General features: G+C 45.2%; 1 protein-coding gene across 1 annotated transcript in view; it reads left to right on the top strand.

Annotated features, from left to right (window-relative positions):
- The window catches only part of SCARF2 (scavenger receptor class F member 2), a 521,508-nt gene that overhangs the window by 123,684 nt on the left and 376,400 nt on the right, over window positions 1–21,424 (top strand). The window lies entirely within an intron of this gene.

The following is a 21,424-nucleotide window of genomic DNA, read 5'->3' as shown; positions in this document are numbered from 1 at the left end:
CCAGTAGCATGTGACTATATTTGCACCTCATCAACAGCAACTATTGCACAACAATTGCTCCCATATTCCCAAATTTATCATTCGATGATTTCAGTGATAGAGAACTACACCAGGTTGCTTTATCTTCATTTTTTTTAACCCCTTCAGTGCCCATGACGAGCTGGACTCGTCATGGGCCGCGGTGGCGCTGTGCCCATGACGAGTCCAGCTCGTCATAGACCCCGCCCGCTAATGCAACGGCCGGCACTGGGCGGGGAAAGGGGCGGGCACTGAAGGGGTTAATACGTAGATAAAGAAGGCATCAACAGTGAAACATTTGACTTTTTTTCATAATATCAGGAAATCTTCTATTTATTGTATACTTGTTATTGTCATGAAGCTGATTTACAATCAAATAACAAAAAAAGGGCACATTGAGACGCTTATGAAAGAAATATCCTGCAAGCAGCTGGCCAGACTGCAGCAAGATGAGCGCCACAACAGCAAATCAAGTTATGTTTTTTTTAAACTTAAACAGTAATTAGATCATGTCATTGATATGGATGACATCTATTTGGACTTGAGGAAGTCCTCGGTATCTTCGACCAAGAAGCTGTAGCAAGTTAAACATTGACATTGAAATTAGTGTTCTGCAAAAGTAAGAGAAAAGAGAGTGCTTCTTAATGGAGTCCACTCTGAAGAAAAGAGGCTGACGAAAGGATTGTTGTCTCTGTCCATCCCTGCACTAAGCTTTCTTTAGAGACGTAGTGGAATATCTGTTAAGAATGATATAGTTTGTTGCTGTTGATATATGGAGCAGTTCATGGGATGCACACTGCAGACAAAAATAATAAATGATGAGCAATTATTAAAACTGAAAGAATAGTCTAGAATGTGTTAAATGTCTCCACCTGCCTTCAAATGTATGCAATAATATTGATAGGAACCTTATTTTCTTATCTGAAACATTTTTCCATGCGTGTAGGACACGGAAATGCAAAGGAGTGGAACCTGATCGTAAGTGAGGTTCTTAAGGCCACTGAATGTGCGTGGGATCTCAGGGTTATCATCAATGAAATTGTCACAGTAGTTAATAATGTGACAGAACCACACGAGAGCCCTTAGAGGACCTTCAAGATCCTTACTGAAATAAATGACACAAAGAAAAGTGAGGTTGTGTTACCACTTCATTTATCGGCAATGTCTGTTCGTTTGGAGCATAGTGTCCAGTACAGAATCATTACAACAATATTGTTGTAAAATTCGAGGTCACCAGTAACCAGGCCAATCCAGTTCCTGAAATCCCCAACAACCCCTTCGTAAATATGTATAATCTGAAATACATCCCGTGCATGACATTTAATTGTTGTTGTCTCATTAATCATCTATTATAGCCGTAGTGGACTCTACCGGCATTGAAAGGCCCGCTTCAGCGTTAAAGGTCTGAGCTAAAGGCAAGGGTCTTTAACAAGAGAGAGGGCCTTTAATGGCTGGTAGAGCCTGCTACGGAGGGCTATTAGAACATTCCACCCCCAGAGGGCAAAATGTTCTAATTTGTAAAACAAAGGACTCACAATGCCTGAGAGGGTTGAAATTCCCTTGGGCTCCGTGAGGCCTTTGTTAAGAGCAGCAGCTGTGAACAAACATTGGAATGTTGATTCTCAGGGCTTCTGCCGGGCATTAGAAGCCTGGAGCATCCATTGTCTTCAGTGGAGCGCCCAACATTCCAATGTTCTAACATGACTCAGCATACCTCTAAATACTTCCGCCCAAGCTGCTTATATTCCTATGTACTGGAAGTTCCATTCTGTTCTGGTAATGGTGTATTCATTTGTAAAGATCTTTTATTCTGAGCTTTGTGTTTTTTTAATTTTATAATCTTCCTGGACTTTAGAGATTTAGACAAATAGCAGGAAATATTCTTCCAAAGTAAAACTTTTAGCTGGAGAAGTCTCCTACGGATATTTTGATGGTGAGAACAAGTCCTACATGTAAAGGTAGTTGAGTTAGAGCGGCTCAGTAAACTGTGCAATATCAGAGGTTCGTATGTTCACTTACAAAGTTAAAACTTTGCCTATCTATGTTTCTGTCATAAAGGCTAATCTTGTCCTATAAATATTCAATATGCATTCAGATACAATTTTAAGGTCAGATGAGCACTGTCAAAGTGACATAGTTGAAACCTCCAGTGTTGTGAGGAGACTCTGTACCCTCTCAGCACATAAATCTTGGAGTAAAAGAGGCGAGTAGCCATGTGGCTCAAAGTGAACAAGCGCAATGTAAGAGCTAATTCATATTCAGTTTAAAAGAATTCCCTGGAATAGAGAAAATAGATTGTGACTGGAAAAAGCCTACGCTTGGGAGCACTATTTCAACATAGTTTTTCATGTCAACATTTTTCAATGCATGAGCAACCATACAGCAGACATGGTGGGTAGAACAACAACCACGCAATGGCAAAACCACTAGTTGGTTAATTTTGTTATGGTAGGGGTTTGCTAGCAGATTGGAGAAGTTATTGTGTTTCCCAGTGCTATCCTTGAAAGAGAATCCCACAGCGAAGTAACTAAAGCATTTCAAAGTTAAGCTGTGCCCTCGAATTTTTATGATTGTCGGCAAGAAGCTGAAATTTGCACAGTAAGTGGTGAACATCACGTGCTTATGTAGCAAAATATAGTGTAGTGTTGACTTTAAAATGGCTGTATATTCATTGCATCTTTAGAAAGACTATGTGCAAAAAGTGCTGTAAATCCAACAAATTCCCGTTTCAGCATAGAAAAATAGACAAACATGCAAAGATGACTAGTGACTAAAACGCTCAAGGAGCCCGTTGGTGCGTTGGAAGCCATCCATAATCCACAATGACGACGGAGCCAGCCTCAGCTCCGCCGTCGGGATTATGGTGGCACTTTCAGAAAGCAGTTCCATGTCTGCCTTTCCGACATGGAACTGCTGGCAGAAAGTGTCTTTGGGGGGCCCTAGCATGGCCCCCATCCCTCTGCAGCCTCTGCTCCGAGACCTATGGTGACCCCTCAACATTCCTGCATCATGTGGCAGGCACTGCATGGTGCCTGCCACACAGTGCAGGGATGTTTCAAAGCCTCCATTTGTCAACGGAAGGTTGTGCTACAAGCCTTTTCTGCCCACCGCACAAACTTCTATTGACAAATGGAGGCTTACGACCGCCCTATGGGCGTTCACAACGTAATAGTGTGGTAGGAACCGCCGACCTAAGGTCAGGGGTTCCTTTTCCGCAAGGGTGTCAGGTAGACGTAATTCCACTGACATCATAATAATCCCCCTTGTCTTTTTGACATGCTAATCAATTCAAACAGTACATGCTTCCTGCACAAAAAGTGCTAAATCAGCTAATAAAATGTCTTTGTATCAGCAAATTAAATGCATCAAAGAACACATAGTACTAATCAATTAAAAGCTACACATCACATCGCATCTGCAGTCTAGTAGAGGATTATTTGATACCCTATTTCAGAAGCCTAATTGGAACACAAATGGGGCAGAGTAACAATACACGAAATGATTAGGCCTTGATGGACAGCTCATTTAAGCAATAGCACAATAGCTAAGCCAAAGGTCACTCACTGTGGTTTTATTGCACTATTTTGAAGAATTTATAAGATTAGGCCTCACAGCCGGCTAAAGTGCCTACAGCCAAACCTAAAAGTTAAATGGAAGGACAAGCAACATATACAGAAAAAGTAAAGAGCCAAAATCAATCTGAAAATCATGTTGGTAGTCATTTAGAACATAGCACTTAGGCCCTCAGCACGATGTCGGGTGGACCGTCATTGACAGGCCATCGGTGGCAATCCGCCCGCTATTCATTTTGATGCTAGCAGTCGGACCGCAGAAGTCAGGGGTAAGACCGCCTCCTCCGATAGGATCCAAAATCCTGTTGGGGAGGTGGTCGGAAACCTATCCCTGCCATGGAGGCGACTGCGCATAGGGATTAGAATGTCCCTTTCAGAGTGCCTTTCCATGGTGGTCCGACCGCCATGGAAAGGCTGACGGAAATGGACTTTAAGGGCCCCAAGCAGGGCCCCTCCCATGTCGTGCCCCCACACACATCCATGCACTCTGTGCCAGGCACAAGGTGCGTGAATGTGCACAAAGTGTCTTTTTCAACTGCGGTGTGCTCTGCGGCCCTTTTTCTGGGCCGCAGCACAGCTGCAGTAGAAAAAGGCACTTTCTGCCCCCCCCCCACCCCACCCCATGGTGGTCTGATTGTACTAGGCCGGGTGGGACCACCGACTCCGTGTCAATGTCAGTAGGCAGTCCATCAGACCGCCATCACAATGAGGGCCACAGTTCGGAGGTCACATCTGAAAACAAGATCATCATCACACAGTGCTTTGAAACCCAATTTTCAGTAATGGAAAGATAAGGATGAATTATGGCTTGCAGCACCATACTTTTGTCCGTTTTTCCCACCCAAAAAAAATCAAACTGCTGATAACGAGATATGTAATGATGCTGTTTAATAGCATCGCTAACGTGGTAAAACTGAATTGTATCTAAACATTAATTGTGAGAGAAGCAGTAAAACTGCACTGATAATCCCACATCCAGAATTACGAGCCCTTTACGAGTTTCACACTCGGGAATGAGGGAATAAACGGAGATATAGGAGGTTGCGCAATCACATGTTTTTCCTCCATTCTGTGCACTTTGGAAAAGATTTCATTAGGTTTTCCCTGGAGAAGGTTTCAGAGAAATGGAAACTTGAGGTGTGGTGTCCCTCAGTATAACAACTGCAATTCAACCATGAACTCCCATTTCAGGTCATATGGGCATTACCATATAATAAAGTACTCACACGGTAATACGCAGATACATTGGGTTACAAGACGTATTTCCTTTTCGTGGGTTAGGCGGTGTAAACGCCTGGGGCTGGCTCCCTAAAGAGGATACATCTGTAAATGCGCGGGTGTTGGTGGCTGAAGCACAAGTTGATGCCCCTCCCCCTGCTGAATACGATGAGTGGTCTCTAACTTTTCTATATCTCATAAATATTAATTGGCCTTCATCTGACCACCGCCCCCGCTCCCGAAGGGTTGGGGGCCCCCTCCAGTGTTGTGGGACCCCCTGGGACTCAGTGGCATCTCATCAAATCTTCAGCTGAAAGGGGCTGCAGAATGTACTCATAGACTGAGGAAGGGAAGCAGAGCTTCGTCATTTCCCTGTGTTCCTTGCAAGCGCTGGGCACTTCCTCAGCATCGACGGGGACGCACTGTCCCAGTAAGTGCTCACTTCATCCAGAAACAAACTGAAAACTCCGAGCACCGGAGGCCAGATGTTTGTGAGTATTAACTGCTCAGGATAATAAGCGTCTGGTTAGTGCTTCCCTGTTACGGGTGTGGCTTGGAGCCGGCGAAGGGATGTCCAAGCCTAGCAGCGCGACTCTGGACTCCATCCAAGCCGTTCTTATTATAGATATGTTACCAGATGTCCTCAGGCACCCCCTCCACATTCCTGACCCAGTGGCGGCTGGTGACATTTGAAAGTGGTAGGGCGTAAAAGTTTTGTATGAGTGCCCGGAGGCGAGGGAGTGTAGCGAGCAAGTCCAGCCACCATATGGTGGGGTTCGTGGAGATTCGGGGAAAAAAAGAGCAGACAAATGGTGCATTTAAGCAAATTTAAGGAAGCAAGAGAGTTGATAAAGCAATTGTAAAAGTGTAGTTATGAAATAAATAAAGAGATTTCATATGATAATGGTGTAGGTAGCTTTAAAAAAAGCACACACCTTTAATTCCAGCCACATGCACATCATGTTTTTCCACTTAAACAAGCCTATTTTACTTTCAAGATGCCCGCGCGTTCCCTTGAATGGGTGCTTCTTTCTCGCACATAGAATATAGATGGCATCACTCTAGTAGAGAGTGGTGGGTGAGAGGAGAGAGAATGTAGATCCAGAAAAGGGGAGCGGGGTGGACAGAGACTTAGAAAGGTAGAGGGATGTGGGAGAAAGGAGAGAGTGTGCAGAGAAAGGAATGGAGCTGGGTGGACAGAGAGAAAGGTAGAGGGAGTGTTGGGTGAAAGGAGAGAGGGTCGAGAAAGGAAAGGTGAAGCTGGGTAGAGGGAGTGGTGAGTGAGAGAAGAGGGGAAGGGGGAGGTGGTCGAGCAGAGGAGTGAGAGGGAGAGAAATAAGGAGGGAAGTGGTAGAATAACCGAAGGTAGGGGAAGGAGTTGGTGACAAGCATAGAAGGGAAAGAGGATGGAAGGAGGAAACTTGGTGGGAAAGAGGAATGGAGAGAAGTGGAGTGTGAGTGTCAGAAAGAGGACAGAAAGGAAAGGCGGAGTGGTGAGTGAGGCAGTGAGGAGACAGAAGGAGTTGTGAGTGTGAGGAGAGAGAGGGGGGAGAGAAAGGAAAAGGGTTGTGGTGAGTGAGAGAACGAGAAAAGGCAGATGTGAGGGTGAGAGGCAGAGAGGCGAGGAAGGAAAGGGGGAGTAGTGGTTGACATGACAGGAATGAAAGGTAGAGGTTTTGGGACGAAACGTAGAGGTAAGAATATTCTGCTATGGTTATCATTTCGTCCCAAGAGGAGCGGTAAGACTCTTGTTCAGAAAAGAGCCCCATAGCTGCCCCCACCCCCTTCTTAGCTGCTCGGCACCTTCACAGCGGCCTTGTTGGAGTCTTGTTTTCGGGTCTCGTTCGTTTTTGTGCTTGGAGAATAAAATCTGGGGTGTGGATGGGTGGGGTAGGGTGTACTGTGTGGAGAACTTGAAGTCATTGAAAATCGGAATCAGTGGGGTCACTTGTGGCTACCGAGTGATCTATTTCCATGACGAAATTTGCACACTCTTGAAACGCCCCACACAAAAACACACTGATCCTTCCTTTGTGATCTGGATCAGATTGTGTGAAAACCTCTCGCTTGTGAACCGCCCCCGCAGTCTCTTGGGGACAGACCCGGTGAACAAGGGAAATCATTTAAAGAGGCAGACTCATGGAATTCTGATGTGACGAGCGAGCGACTTTGTCACTTTGATCTGCATTGAACTCGCGCCCAGTCTCCTTCAAGCAGCGCCTCAAGGCGCTGAGAAGAGGTCCTTTCCTGGGCGTGCTGCTCATTGTTAGCAGGCAAGCAGCGGCCCAAGGTGTTTAATACATTAGAACAAAAACAATCCACATCAAATGACGCGCTTGCTTCGGGATACTGTAAGCTAGATCAGTGGGTTAACAGGGCTCATCTACTGTATTGTCGTGTTTTGTAGGCTGTTTCAGGATCGCTAATTTTTACCTTTTTTTTTTTATTCCTCTCCTATAATAACTTGCATTTAGCTTCAGATGCTGCAGTTTTATAAAGCGTTTCATTACAAAGACGCATATTTATTGCAGTTTCACCCTGGAGATGTGAACATTTGTTGCTGTCATTCACAGGTGCACGCCACAAAAACAGACCGTGATACTCACAAGGGATGCATGAATCCGAAATTCAAATTTGGTTCACCCAGAGGGAAGACTAAAGAAACAGGCGAAGCAGGGTCGCAGCTCGTGCCCTACCCCACGCGGGCTCGCATTTCCAGTCCAACAGCAGGTGCCCGAAGTTTGAGCACCTTCCCCATGTCAAGGAACACAAAGGCGGCTGAGCCATGTGCAGGCCTCGGCAGCAGAGGCTGGGGGAGAAACCAGGCCTGAAGTGAAGACTGCTGAATTTGGTGTGCATACAGTAAACCTCCCAGCCCAGCTATCCTATTCCCTCGCTCTTTATTTACCTAGCCTCGCCCTGCCGCCTGAGATGCTATGATGTCTACTTGCGGAGTCGCGGGTCGCAACACTTGCGGGGGGAAGAGAGGGGGTGTTAAAATGAAAACAAAACTTCTTACGTGACCGCCCTGGGACGCATTGCAAATACAGATGTCATTGTCTCACCAGTTTTGCTGAGCAAAGACAGGTGAACACGGTCCGGACTCCGGAGGCATACAGTGAATGTACTGTTCAGAGGACGCAGGCACGAACTTACCCCACCGCCTACGTCTCAGCCAATCCAGACGCTGCGTCAGGATTGGCTTGAGTAGTAGTGCGCATGTTGTGTTTAGGGCATAACAATTTTTGCTACGAGCCCGAACATGCGCACTCTAGGCTGCTCATTAGAAGAGCGGCATGGAAGAACCCTCGCTCTTCTAATGAGCAGCTTACTGCGCATGTTCGGGCTTGTATCAAAACTTTGAAGCCCTAAACAGAACATGCGCCGACCACCTGATACCAATCGTGGATGCACTTGCACTGAACTCCTGCTGCCCCGCCCCCTTCTGAGCCGACTGCCTCCGGGGGCCTGGGATTGCAATTTGCAAATAAATGTAGTGAGACAGAGTGACAGACGGCAACAGCACGCACGCTTGTTGCTCAACTCGACTCATGCCTGAAATTAATTAGTGGGGCAACGCCCAAGCGCCCTAATGGACGCACCGCCCCTGTCCTGACCTGTGCTAGGGTTGGAGGCACTAAAGACTGGGGCCTAGGAGGTGCCTTGGCAGATTTTCAATAATATTGGGACTCTCGCCTCATCTCCGAGCACCTCAAGGATGTCAAAAATGACAGTCAAAGTCTATGACGTAACAACCAATGGCTGACCACGAAGGGGCGTCGCTGTTCTAAAGGGGTGTGGAAAATACCGCCCACTTTCCTTATGGATAGAAGACCCCAACTGAACAACAGTCAACATGGGCTCAATCAGACTCAAAGGTACTGGGAATTTGCAGTCTCAGAAAATTTAATAAGATGGGAAAAGAGTACTTTAGCAAATACCCCAGGAAACACCGACCACATCATCTGTTTGGGGGGTTTCAAATGTTCAACTGGAAAGGATGCCCCTTACCTTTGTCTATTTAAAAAAAAAACACTCACTGAATGAATGATAAGGAAGACTCTGTGAATGAATAATTCGATATCGCGTGTCCCCTTTCCTACTAAAGATGGTAGCATGAAGGGTATTCACATTTTTGAAAAAGATGTGTCTGATTCACAAGACACTTGCTGTATTTCACTGTCTTATTCATATCAAAGTAGGAAACCGAGAGCTTAATGTGTTTCCACAATTTACCAAGGACACTTTCGAGCGCCCATCATGCAAGCCTTCAGATTAGCTATGGAAGGGGCTTCTCCTTTCATGTAGGGTACCCAGAGAGAGGCGCATGTCTCTGGACACTATTCCCTTATGCCTGATCTGAACAGAGAGAAGGCATGCATAGTAAAATATGCTAGGCAGACAATGGTTTCATTAGACATGCACCTCTTTTGCCAAGCCCTGGGGGTAATGAACAGGGATTGTATGAGCATTGTCTTAGATTGGTCCATCACCGCCCTTCAGTCAGGGTGGGTAACGGAAACACTTCAATTCAGAGGACAGGCTCATTTAGGATGGTCCACTGATATGCACTTCCCTTGCCTAAGGAAGCAGAGAGTGAAGGGTCTTCTGTAGTCTGAAGGCCCCTATCAATCCTCGTTGGTTACCGAGTAAAGGAACGGCGTAGTGCTGGGCTCTTATCTGACATTTAGCTATTCAAGGAGAGTGGAAAGGGTTGTAGTAGCACCGTTTTTACATTAACCCACGAACCCTCCTTAATACCCACAACACATAATTCCTCTTTATGAAGTGTGACTTTCAGTCTTGTTCGAGCCTTTTCACCAAGGCTCTGGTATGTGCACTGGGCACACCTCAGATTTGTGGGAGGCACTCTGTGAATTAGGCCCTTGGGGCCACATGTATCAAAAAATGTTGCCTTCACAAGCAGTGCGAATCGGTAATTTCGGCCGTTTGCAAATGCAAATTGGCTGTTAAAGATGTATGAAAGACTTTGTAGTCACACATTGCGACTACAAATAAGAAATTGCAATTTGCCTGTGCACATGTTCCAAGCATTTTCTAAATGCAAACTGTGCAGTTAGGCTATTGCTATTACCATCGACTTCAAGTCGATGGTAACCATGCGCAAATATTGTAAAAATGCACAAAAATGCATTTTTCAAAGTGCTGTGTAATGCACACATGCCCCTACATCATATGTGTGCTTTATATGTCCAGAGTTCTCTTTTTGGGGTGCCTCAGGAGAGCCTTAGGCCGCCGGGTACCCTTGGCTTTGCATTACCTAATTTGTGATAACCAATTAGGTAATCGAAAATTAGCTAATGCAAAACCATTTGCACCTGAAAGAATGGAGCAGTATTACACAATAGCGATTACTTATTGAGAGAATCACTATTTGGTAATATTAAGGAATCGCTAAATCTTTGGTGATCCTTACTACATAGCATTTTGGAATCGGTAAAAATCGCTATTTGGTAATCACAAAATGTGTTTTGAATACATGTGGCCCTAATTGTATCTTTCCTATTGATGTTCATATAATAAATGTACTCGTTGCTGTCAATTTCCACTTACCGTGCACTCAACATGCAGCGTTTGGGAGGGAAATCCTTAGAAGGGGGTGGGGAACTGCAGCGGAAAGAACAGATTACCCTCTCCTTACAATGCACAACACACAGCTTGGCTGTAGGCTAGGGAAGCATGGAGGCAGGAGTCCAGGGCGGGAAGAAGCAAGTGACATTTTACAACAAACATGAAATCCATGTCAAGGAGGCCTAGTTTGGACTTAGGAACCATGAGCTAAAATACTGTGCACAGATGGAATGCTGTCTCTCAAGCATGCAACAGTCTTGGACACTGAGGGTATCGATTTGGTAACTTCAATTGGGCCTGGTGTAGACTTTCAAATCTCACTGTTCTCCTTTGATCTGTGTCTGGCCAGTGATCTCACTTTATTCTATAGCACTGAAGTCTCACAGGAGCTCCTCTCCTAAAGGGTGACTTAGTGCAGGAATGCTGGGGATGAGGACATATTGTTCAGGACACAAATGCATGTGTTGTATTCTTGAACATATTGCTCCATTTTGTGTCTAATGCATGGTCATTTGAAAACTAGGGCTACATACTTAGCAGTTTTAAATCTGAACTAGGTGGAGCGGCCGGGCATCTCCACAAGCCCCCTCATGATTCGATACTGGGACATTGCCTTGAAGCTCTGTATCTTTGGTCAGTGAATAACATGATTCTAATGCAAGCAGCACTATACAGATATTTGTCTTATTATACACCTCTTCCACACCTCTTCTAGGAAGACATGTGGCGCTGCGGCCACGGCGACTGACTCTGGAATCCGGGGATCACGGTTCGATCGCCGGCGGCAGATTAGCCCAGCACCATGTGACTCTGGGCAATAGCTTGCTTAATCTTCCCAACGGCCCCCAGCGCCTAGAGACCCTTACGGGTCATTGTTCGCGCTTTATAAATGTGGATTATTATTACAATGCTGCCTCATCCCACGCGTGTCATTTCAGCAATTGCTCCATGTGGCTCTGAGAGTAGTGCCTCTTCTCTAGTGTGCTATTGTAACCCTTTTGCTACATCTCACCTGCTTCAGACATGGTGGGGGAAAAAAAAAAGTAAATAGGCCTTTTGGATTTTAGAGACCACTCAAAGCTCCATTCCCAAAAAGGTATTCCAAGAAGTTGCCTGGAAGTGCCTCATTCCAAACACTGTCATTGGCTTGCAGCTAAGTCTTACAGTGATGTCTCTAGCTGGCAACAGTGACTAATATTGTCTGCAAATGTATTTTACTATTCTCCTTGTATATTGTCTGTAATGGTTGCTATGCACATTCTGTAAAGCGCTCTGGCACAAGTTTGCGCTATATAAAACAAACAAAAGAAAACAATCGATCAATAAATAAATAGAGTGCAGGACGCCTGTGCACGCACGAAATCCTTTACTATCACCAATTTCAAGCAAGGTGATGGTGTCATGCCTAGTCTGCTGAATGACTGAGGGGTGACCTGGGCTCACAAGTGTAGGGCACCAAAGACAATTGTGATTTTATATATATTGATATTATTCATTTTTAAACACTAAGTTCGTACTGATCCAAACCTCTGTTTGCTGATAGACAAGTTAGACTGTTAATATATAGTTTCTTTTATAGAAGATGATTGATGATATTGTGTTTAATTTGTATGAAATATGTATCTTGTTATTTTGAAAAATTCAATAAAGATATTTTTAAGATTCATTAAAACCTTAAGTAAGGTAACCTAATTGCTAGGCTCTTAACAAACTGATTGTCTGCGTGGAAACTTTTGTATTAAGTTATTCATCTGGGGGTCTATATATTAAGATTTGATGCTGTGTTTGTGTTACAAAAGTGATGCAAAACGACGCTAAATCTTTTTTCACTTATTTATATTTCAGCGTAAAACCTGTATTAGACTGGAAAATAACTTAAAAGTAACATAAAGCAGTGTATAGCTCTTCTTTGCATTACTTAGCGCCAAGTGGGCGTACCATGGTCAGTGCATGGCTGGTCAGTGCATGGCCGTTCCCATGCAACCACCCAAGATTTCTAACATTAAACCCTATTCACTCAAACAAGTAGACAGGGTTTAGCGTCAGAAAATTGTGCCCATTTCAAATAGGCACTATGAAGGAGAAATGCTTTCATTTCTCCTTTATTTTCCGACTTTTTATGTGTGCTGCACTGTACAGCACATATACAAAGTGGAAAAGGTTTCACGTTAGTCTAAGCATGGCATTTTGTACTGGAAGGGTTCACTTCCAGTTCAAAACCTATGCTAGACTCAAGGAGACACCCCTGCACTCTGATGCAAAGTGTGTCAGTGGCGCACGGCAGCATATTTCTGTGCCGGCGCTTGGGAGAGGGGAGGAAAATGCCATATTTCTGTAAATATGGCGCTGTCCTGCTCTCTCCTTCTCATACAGCGCAGTGCAGTATTTGCGACTGCTGCACTGCGCTCTGTGAGAATCTAGTAAATCTTTCCCCCAGAGTTTTAATAATGCATGGGCGTACCTCATACCTTTAGTCCATGTTAGATTGTATGAAAATTCATATAAATGCTGTTGGATATTGACACAGATGTATATTCCACCATCCATGTTGGTTAGATTCTCCAGATTCGTTTTTTAACATCTGCTTTTTGCCATGCAGCTTGCATAATGGATAACAAATCTCAAAGAAAGCAAACGGGAGAAGTGATGCTTAATATGAGCATTAAATTGATTGTGTTCATGAAGAACACAGTTATACGATATTTCTTGAATCTTAGATGATTCGTGTGCACTGCGAGCATGTAATCAAAAGTATTCTGGAGCAGAGCTCCATCTGTTTTCAGTGTCATCTGGCCAGCTTTTCTTGGTTTCAGCACCTATTGGTGGTGGGCAGAGTGCAGGATCGCAGGCAATTGACAAGGACATAGAGGGAAATCAGTACATATATGGGAAATTACTTTTGGGTCTTCCCCAGAAGGCTTGTGCATGTAGCACGTTGATCTTGAATTCAGGTATTCGCTTCACTAAGAATCTGGGGGAACGGATGATTAGTTGTCATTTGCAGCAGTGAGAACCTGGTGGGAGGGGGTGGTTAGTTGTTCTGCCGATGGGAATCTACCTGCCGAGACTTAGGGGCATTTTATCAAGAAAGGGCTTTAAAATTATCGCTGCTTTAGCGTCATAAAACTGCAGCTAAAGCGGCGATAATGGGCTTGATAATATGCCGCAGAGAATTCCAATAGAAGCCCATGTTCTGGTGTCAACATGGCTTTCTATTGGAATTCTCTAGTGCATATTATCAAGTCCATTATCGCCGCTTTAGCGGCAGTTGTCTGCCGCTAAAGCGGCGATAATGTTAACGCCGTGCTTGATAATATGCCCCCTAGTGAGGTCTTACAAGAGTGCGAGACTGTAGCTGTTAACTAACTTTTGCCGATGGATTGACACAACCCTTCCCTGAGAGCAAAATTGCTCACACGGTTGGCGAGCCAATGAAAGCTTTAGCCAAGCTTGAGCCTGAAACGTGGCTCTGGCTCATCTCGAAGTCCTGTTGGATCCTCGAGACCATTACAAGCCTAGCGTTCATGGGGCTTGTGCCTCCCACCCTCTACCCAGGATGTTATGCTTTTGCCATAGCTGCCGGCTATGGAACTCAGTCTCTGCATCGATGACACATCATGTGATTCTGGGCAAATCACGTAATGTCTCCATGCCTATAAACAATGCATGTGTCCTTGTGTAATGTAACTGGTGCTCATGTAAAGCGCTCCAATTCCTTCGGTTTGAGTTTGCCCTATATTTTAAAAACTCCAGAAGAATACAGGAAGAGGTATAAACAAAGCCTTAACATAAGTAAAGACAGATAGATACCCATTTAATTGTCAGATTTGTGCAAAGTGAAACCAGAAAACCTGGATAAATCATGACTTCCCTGCTTAATTTGTGTGATCTTAGGCAAATATTTAATTTCACCAAAACTCTTTTAGCTTTATTATTGCAAATGAAAGCACTTTCAAATATGTGAGTACAGACTACCAGGTGTACAAAATTATCAATTTTAATTGATGAGATAATGTGGCCTAACGGCTAGGTTGGTCGACTTTGGAGCTGGGGAACCGGGTTCGAGTCTCGGCAGGGACGCTCACCTTTCTGTGATTCTGGGCAAATCACTTAATCTCCCCGTGCCTAACAAAAAAAATGAATGCCTCTGTATGTAACATAACTAGTGCTCATGTAAACTGCTCTGATACCTCTGGGTCTAGTTAGCGCTATATAAAACTCCACAAAAAATAAATTAATAGGTACATCCCAGTGCAGTGCTGTATTGTGCCCTGTAAATGTCAAAGCTTCCACATGTTGAAGAAATACAATTGAACATTAAGGAGACTTTATCATATTTTGCATGATTTACATAACACATATGTTCAGAGCTCGCCTCATATATGGGCTAATATCTGAGTCAGACCATTGGCTTGGCTCTCTCTCGGCTCTCTCAGTTAATATATTGGCTCACCCACCTCTACACTGAAATTCTGCCAGTATGGATCAAGAAGAAGAATTTGCCCTCATAAAAAAAGACTTTTCCATGCATAAGTAAAAAATCGATTTGTTATTTGGACCCTTAATTTTTATGTAATCTTGCAGTTATAACATTCTTTAGTTATTTAAATATAACAAGCATTGGCAACCCCAATAAGCCTGACTTTGATAGGCTAGTGCTATAGATAAAATATTCACAAGTTCCATTAAGGCTGTGACATAATATCATTTCTGGGAGAAGAGACTTGCAGGAAATTTGTAGCTACCATGCCAAATGCAGACCCACTTAGGGCCAGATGTATCAAGCCTATTTGCATTTACGAAGGGCCTGGTTCACAGAATCAGCTATTTGTGAATGCAAAAAGGCATTTTGGTATGCATAAATCCCAAATTGTGATTTGCTATCATTTTACCAAATTGCTATTTGGGATTGAGGATGCATATTGATTCGGTATTTGGAAGGGGCGTGTTTAAGGCGACCCTTCTGAATACCTAATTGGAATGGTATGTATTAATGTTTTGTGACCTATTTCCATTAGCAAAACAGTAATACCCCAAATTCCAAGTTGGTGGTAACACAGTTGCAAATGAGAAGGCACCCCAGGGGACCCCTTCCCCTTTGAGAATGTAAAAAATTATATTTTTTAAAAGCAGGCAGTGGTCCAACAGACTGCCATGAAACTTAAATGTTTCATTTTCTATTTTGAAATGCATCCTGTTTTCCTTTAAGGAAATCAGGATGCATTTCAAAAGGAAAAAAATGTGTTATTTAAAGCAATCACAGACATGGTGATTTGCTGAGCCCAGCAGGTCAACATCCCTTTGATTTAAAAAAAATATATTTTTGTTTAGGTTTTGTAAAAGAAAACAAAGCTTTCAGAGGAATGCAATAAACAAACAATTCTCGAAAACAAAATGCATAAGGAGATACAAAAACAAAATGAGTTTTGCTAGAGATACAATCGATGATGTAGTCCCCTGTCATAACAAAAAGCATCTGGAACTTGGGAAGGGGTGGGTCCAGAGGCTGAGATGGTGAAGGAATACTACCTTTTGACCTGCGGCGTAGATGGTGAGGGGTCACAATATGCGTAAATTGCAAAGGTGAATAAGAGGGTTGGTCCATTGTGTGAGTATGGTATCAATGTGTGCAAGGGAGAGGGGTAGAAGCAGTGCCTAGGAGAGTAAGTGGGTTGTGTACAGTAGCAGGAGGGTAGCGCATACAGTGCACTCACAAAGCATGGGTGTCACTGCTATGGATTCATGATGATAGATCATCTGGGAAAAGAAAAAATTGATGGACGGAATGCTGGACAATGCAAACATTCACCCCCAGTCACAAGGATCTGGGTTAAATCCATCATTCTTTTGCTCACCACACCACCCTAGTTTGGACTAACCCTGGGCGCGACACTACGCTTCGCCCACGTAGTGTACGTAGCGCTGCCTGCTTTGCAGTTTTCGAAGTAGGCGAAGCAGGCAGCGCCTACGCACACTACGTGGGCGAAGCGTAGCTGCCTGCCGCCCACCACCCGCCTCCCTCCCGCCGTACTTTTAAAAGGAAAAATAAATTTGTAATAAAGCAAATTAGGCACTTACCTGACGCGCGGCGTCTCCCGGGGCTCCCTCTTCCTGTTTTTCAATTTTCCTGACAAATGTGCATGCGCGGACGCCCGCGCAGGCGCATTTCTCGCAAGAAATGGGCATGCGCGGGCGTCCGTGCATGCGCATTTGTCAGGAAAATTGAAAAACAGGAAGAGGGAGCCCCGGGAGACGCCGCGTGTCAGGTAAGAGCCTTTAATTTGCTTTATTACAAATTCATTTTATCTTTTAAAAGTAGGGTGAGTGGGTGGCGGGTGGCGCGTAGTGGGGCTACGCAAAGCGCGTAGTGTGCGTAGATTTGGGCACACTACGTGCTGCTTCACGTAGCCCCACTACGCCCACTACGCCCACCCTTAGTTTGGACCCAGACCCTGTTCCTTGTGGGAACAGTCCAGACCGAACTGCAAAGCCTGGTCCTCTCTACACTGGAAACAAGCATCCTGGGACCGGTTTCAGGGCATCACCCATCATCAGCCAGGCTAGCTTGAATCCAGTGGTGTAGTGAGCATGGGACCCACATCTGGGCATACCCTTCCCACTTAGGGGGACATGTGCAAAAGAAACACTTGATGGACGTAATGCTGAACAATGCAATCAATCATCCCCAGTCACAAGGATATGGGTTAAATCCATCATTCTTTTGCTCACCACACCACCCCAGTTTGGACCCAGCCATATGCAAATCAGTGTTGACCCTGTCCCTTGTGGGAACAGTCCAGCCCAAACTACCAAGCCAGGTCCTCCCTGAACCGGAAACAAGCATCCTGGGACCGGTTTCAGAGCATCACCCTTCATCAGCCAGGCTAGCTTGAATCCAGTGATGTAGTGAGCACGGGACCCACGTCTGGGCATACCCTTCACACTTAGGGGAACATATGCAAAAGAAACAATTGATGGACAGAATGCTGGGCAATGCAAACATTCACCTCCAGTCACAAGGATTTGTGTTAAATCCATCATTCTTTTGCTCACCACACCATTGCAGTTTGTCAGAGGGACATAAGGCAGAAGAACAGCATCAACTACACTTCCCATTCCTGGGGAAATGGGACACCTGTGAATGCGGCATGCCTCTTGGTAGTGGAGGGCAATTCCCTCTGCCGTCCACCATGTGTGTACTTCGCTCTGCCAAGCTGACAGCGGTGGAGTGGAAGGGGCCTTCTAATGTAGTGTGAGTGTTCTCTTGACTAGTAACAAGGCCAGACCAGCAAAGCGATTAAGGACAGCATATTTGTTTCTACATTTAAAAACAAAGAGGGCCCATGCCTCCCAAGTGTATATATTAGTGAGCTCGGTAACCTCACGAAGTGTGGGATGAATATCTTACCAGTAGGTGGTTAGGGTGGGACAGGCCCAAAGCATATGTTGGAAGTTCGCATTTCCAGAGTGGCAGCGGGAACAGTGTAGGTCTGCAATGGGAAAGTACCAATTGAGTTGTGCGGGGATTAAATAAGCGCTGTGAAGGATATGAAATTGAAAATGTTTAAACTGAGAGTTTCTCAAGATGATATATGGGAACTCTATTGCCTCTGCAATTTATGTGTCATTAAGTACCCTTGCTATTTCATCTTCCCATTTGACCCAGAGGGGTCCTAAGTAAATTCTGGTGTGGCTACGGATTGCCCTATAGAGCAATGTGGTTAAATGGCCATCATCTCCCATGATGGTGAGTGCCTGCAGTACTGAGTGGGTAGGAGACTCTTCTTCTCTAGTCAACCACAGTGTATGATAAGTATTATGGAGTGGGTTACAGGTGAGAAATTGCCCAGCCGTAATACCTATTTCTGTTTGGAGATATTCTTAGGGAATAAGGTGAAAGTCTGAAAATAGGTCACCGAATGTGGTCAGAGAGCAATCCCACCAGTGACATAACTCTAAGGCCGTATATATACCCAGGTGGTGAGGGAGGCCACGAAGAGGAAATCCTAGGGAATATGGGAGAACTTGAAGCTTTAGAGTGCGAGTACTAATGAAGCATTTTTAGGCAAACTGTACCTGTAGTGAGGGTGGGGCAGAGACCAGTGGTACCTGCAGGAGCAAGAGATGACTAACAGCAAAGGATGAGAGCAGCACGGAGTGATTGCATGTTTCTCTGAGATTGTGGTTGGCTTTCCACCGAGACACCCACTGCAACTGGAGCGCTAGAAAATAGGCCTCAAATAAAGAAGCTCCTAGTCCGCCTCACCATTGTTAGTTGTAACTTCCTCAGGGCAAACCAGGTGCTTACCATTTCCCCAAATAGGTTCAGTTAGCAGGGTGTTGAGCTCCTGAAAAAGCTAAGAGGAGGTATCATTGGGAGATTGGCGAAATAGTACAGAAGTAATAGGAGAATCACCGTCTTTGACAGCTCAATCCATCCAGTTGTTGCCAATGGGATTGTGTTCCAAAAAGAAAACCAGGGATTTCAAGGATGTTACTACGGGCCATAAATTGCCCTCGAAGAGGTCAGAAGTGGTATGATAGAGGCGGATCCCTAACTATCATACTACAGAATTGAGCCAGGTGTCAGAAGCTCTACCCAGAGTGATTACTCGTGGTGCTAGATCGCTGCGAAGTGGGCAGACAGAGGTTTAGTTGCAGTTGACTGTTAGGCCTGACAGTCTGGTGAATGAATGCAGAGCACTCTGGATGAGAGTGAGATCCGTGCAAGCATTGCAGAGAAACGATAATAGATCATCAGCGTAGAATGACACTGCATGTGTCCAGTCTGCAAGGGGAATACCCCAATGTACACAATCTCTGAGGAGTTGGATGGCTGGGGGCTCCATGGCCAACTGTTTTGGAGAGTTGGTACCTCCCGTATAGCTCTGCATGAGCTGCAGAGAGGACTCCATGACAGGGGACTGGAAGTCTCTGATGTTAAGAAATATTATTGGGCTGCCCATTTGGTCACAGTAAACGATTGCGTATCGGCCTATCGAGTAGACAGAATGGCCATGGGTGCAAGGGGATATCTCCCACTATAGTACAGCAGGAAGAGGCAAAAGGGTCTGCCTGGACATACACAAACAGTGGCAAGGGTATGGCGGAAGGCCGCAATGAATACTTGGGTTGGGAGGGTAGATTAATGGGGATGACACCACTCTGGGATAGTGACCTTCTTAGCAGAGTGGGAGACCTGCGGAGGTTCAACATATGGGAACTGAGTGGCCTTGAAAGATTGAGAGACGTGTGGAGGGGACAAGCTAACATTACATTCACCACTTTATGACAAGAATGCAACCTAGGGGAAGGGAAGTGATTCCAATACTTACAGTTTGGACATGCACTTGGTGGTTACATCTGTGAAGGGGGGAGTTGGTTGAGGCAGCCTCTCTTTAAGATCGGCCACTAGCCAACAAGGTGGGATCACTAATTTATTAAAAACTGGTGAACAACTCTCCAGACTGGCTGCGGCCACCGAGGGCAGCATGGGAGAAGGATCTTGATCCAATAGATGACTAGGACTGGGTAAGAGCTATACAGGACCTGAGAGAGGTGGCCATACTCTCCCACTTCCGGCTGATTCAGCAGAATCGTTTAAATAGAATATGCTACTCCAGATCACTGCTACATCGTCTGAAATGAGGTGAAAACACGCTCTGCAAGAGAGGCTATGGGCAAGATGGGATCTTTTATCACTTGCTCTGCTAATGTCCATTGATTCACAGATACTGGTCCGATATCAGGAGGATCATGGCAGAGATGATAGAGTTCGCGATCCCTCTTGAAGTTAAATGGTATCTGTTGCTTATCCCTGGGGAAGAGGCTTGGCCTAGACATAAAAAGTTATGGTTGTCACTGGCAAAGTGTAATATAGCGAGGTGCTGGGGAGCGATATCTCCACCGAGAGTGGCTGACTGGAAAACAGATTTAGATTGATGCTGGCAAGCTAACCATACAATTTATATGAGTAGAGGGTGCCCACATAAATGGCAAAAGGTATGGAGAGATTGGCAAGCTTGTCTGTGTTTGTAAGAAGTGACATTTAGTTAAAGGAAGGAGATATTGATATAACTTTGTTGCATTGATTCCATCAAATGATAGTTGATTTGACCATTGTACTCATGACTAGTTGATTGATGATATACTGTGTGATGTGTCCTCCATGTACTGTTGACTGAGCCCTGTGAAATAAAAAGAATTCAACTTTTATCCAGAATATATAGTCTGTCCCTAATACGGTGATAGGGTGGTAAGAGGCGACATCTATAGTATCACGATTAGTTATGGAGATGGAGATTAGCAAAGGCTCCTGAAGAGAGGACGGTAACTCGCCCAGTTGAAGGACCTCATACTTTACAGCTTCTAAGCGAGGAGCTATGGTAGTAGAGTAAGTGCTTTAATATTCAATCGGAAGGCCATCAAGGGGTGGAGTCTTGTTCCTGGCCAGGTCCTGAATTGCCCGCTTAACATTAGCCAGTGTTATGGCGCTGCCTACGGTGTCATGTTGGGTCACAGTGATAGGTGGTAGAACGAGGTGTGTAGCAAAAGAGCCAACAGACCGCTCTGGGGTCAACTGGAGTGCTTTATAGATGTGGGAGTAGTATCTGTGGAATTCCGAAAGAATGTCATGTTGTTCATGACACCACCGGCTGGTATTGTCCTCTGCCTACTGCCAGTATGGGTGCAAGGATATCTGGGTGTGGGACAAGGGGAGGTGATGACTCCAGCTCCCTGCGGTAGGTCATCACCACTGCAGATCTGGGGCCTGCACAGTCGGCCTGCAGCTTGAATGGCATGGGTGTCATAGGGGGCATGATGGACTCCCAGTGCAGGGCACTCCTGTCATGGGGCAGGTCGCAGGTGCAAGCCAGGAGACAGAGGGGCTCACAAACGGCCAGAGCCGCGCCTCAGGTTCCAATGCGGGCTGTCATTTTCCCCTCCCCTGCAGCGAGATCTTCAATCCGGCCGGAGGTCGTCATGGAGGAGGCACGATGAGCCTCAGATACACTGCACAGCAT

The sequence above is a fragment of the Triturus cristatus genome, chromosome 11 (genome assembly GCF_964204655.1).
Source record: "Triturus cristatus chromosome 11, aTriCri1.1, whole genome shotgun sequence".
NCBI classification, from domain to species: domain Eukaryota; kingdom Metazoa; phylum Chordata; class Amphibia; order Caudata; family Salamandridae; genus Triturus; species Triturus cristatus.
The sequence above is the reverse complement of the archived record's forward strand: the minus strand, read 5'-3'. Positions and strand labels throughout refer to the sequence as shown.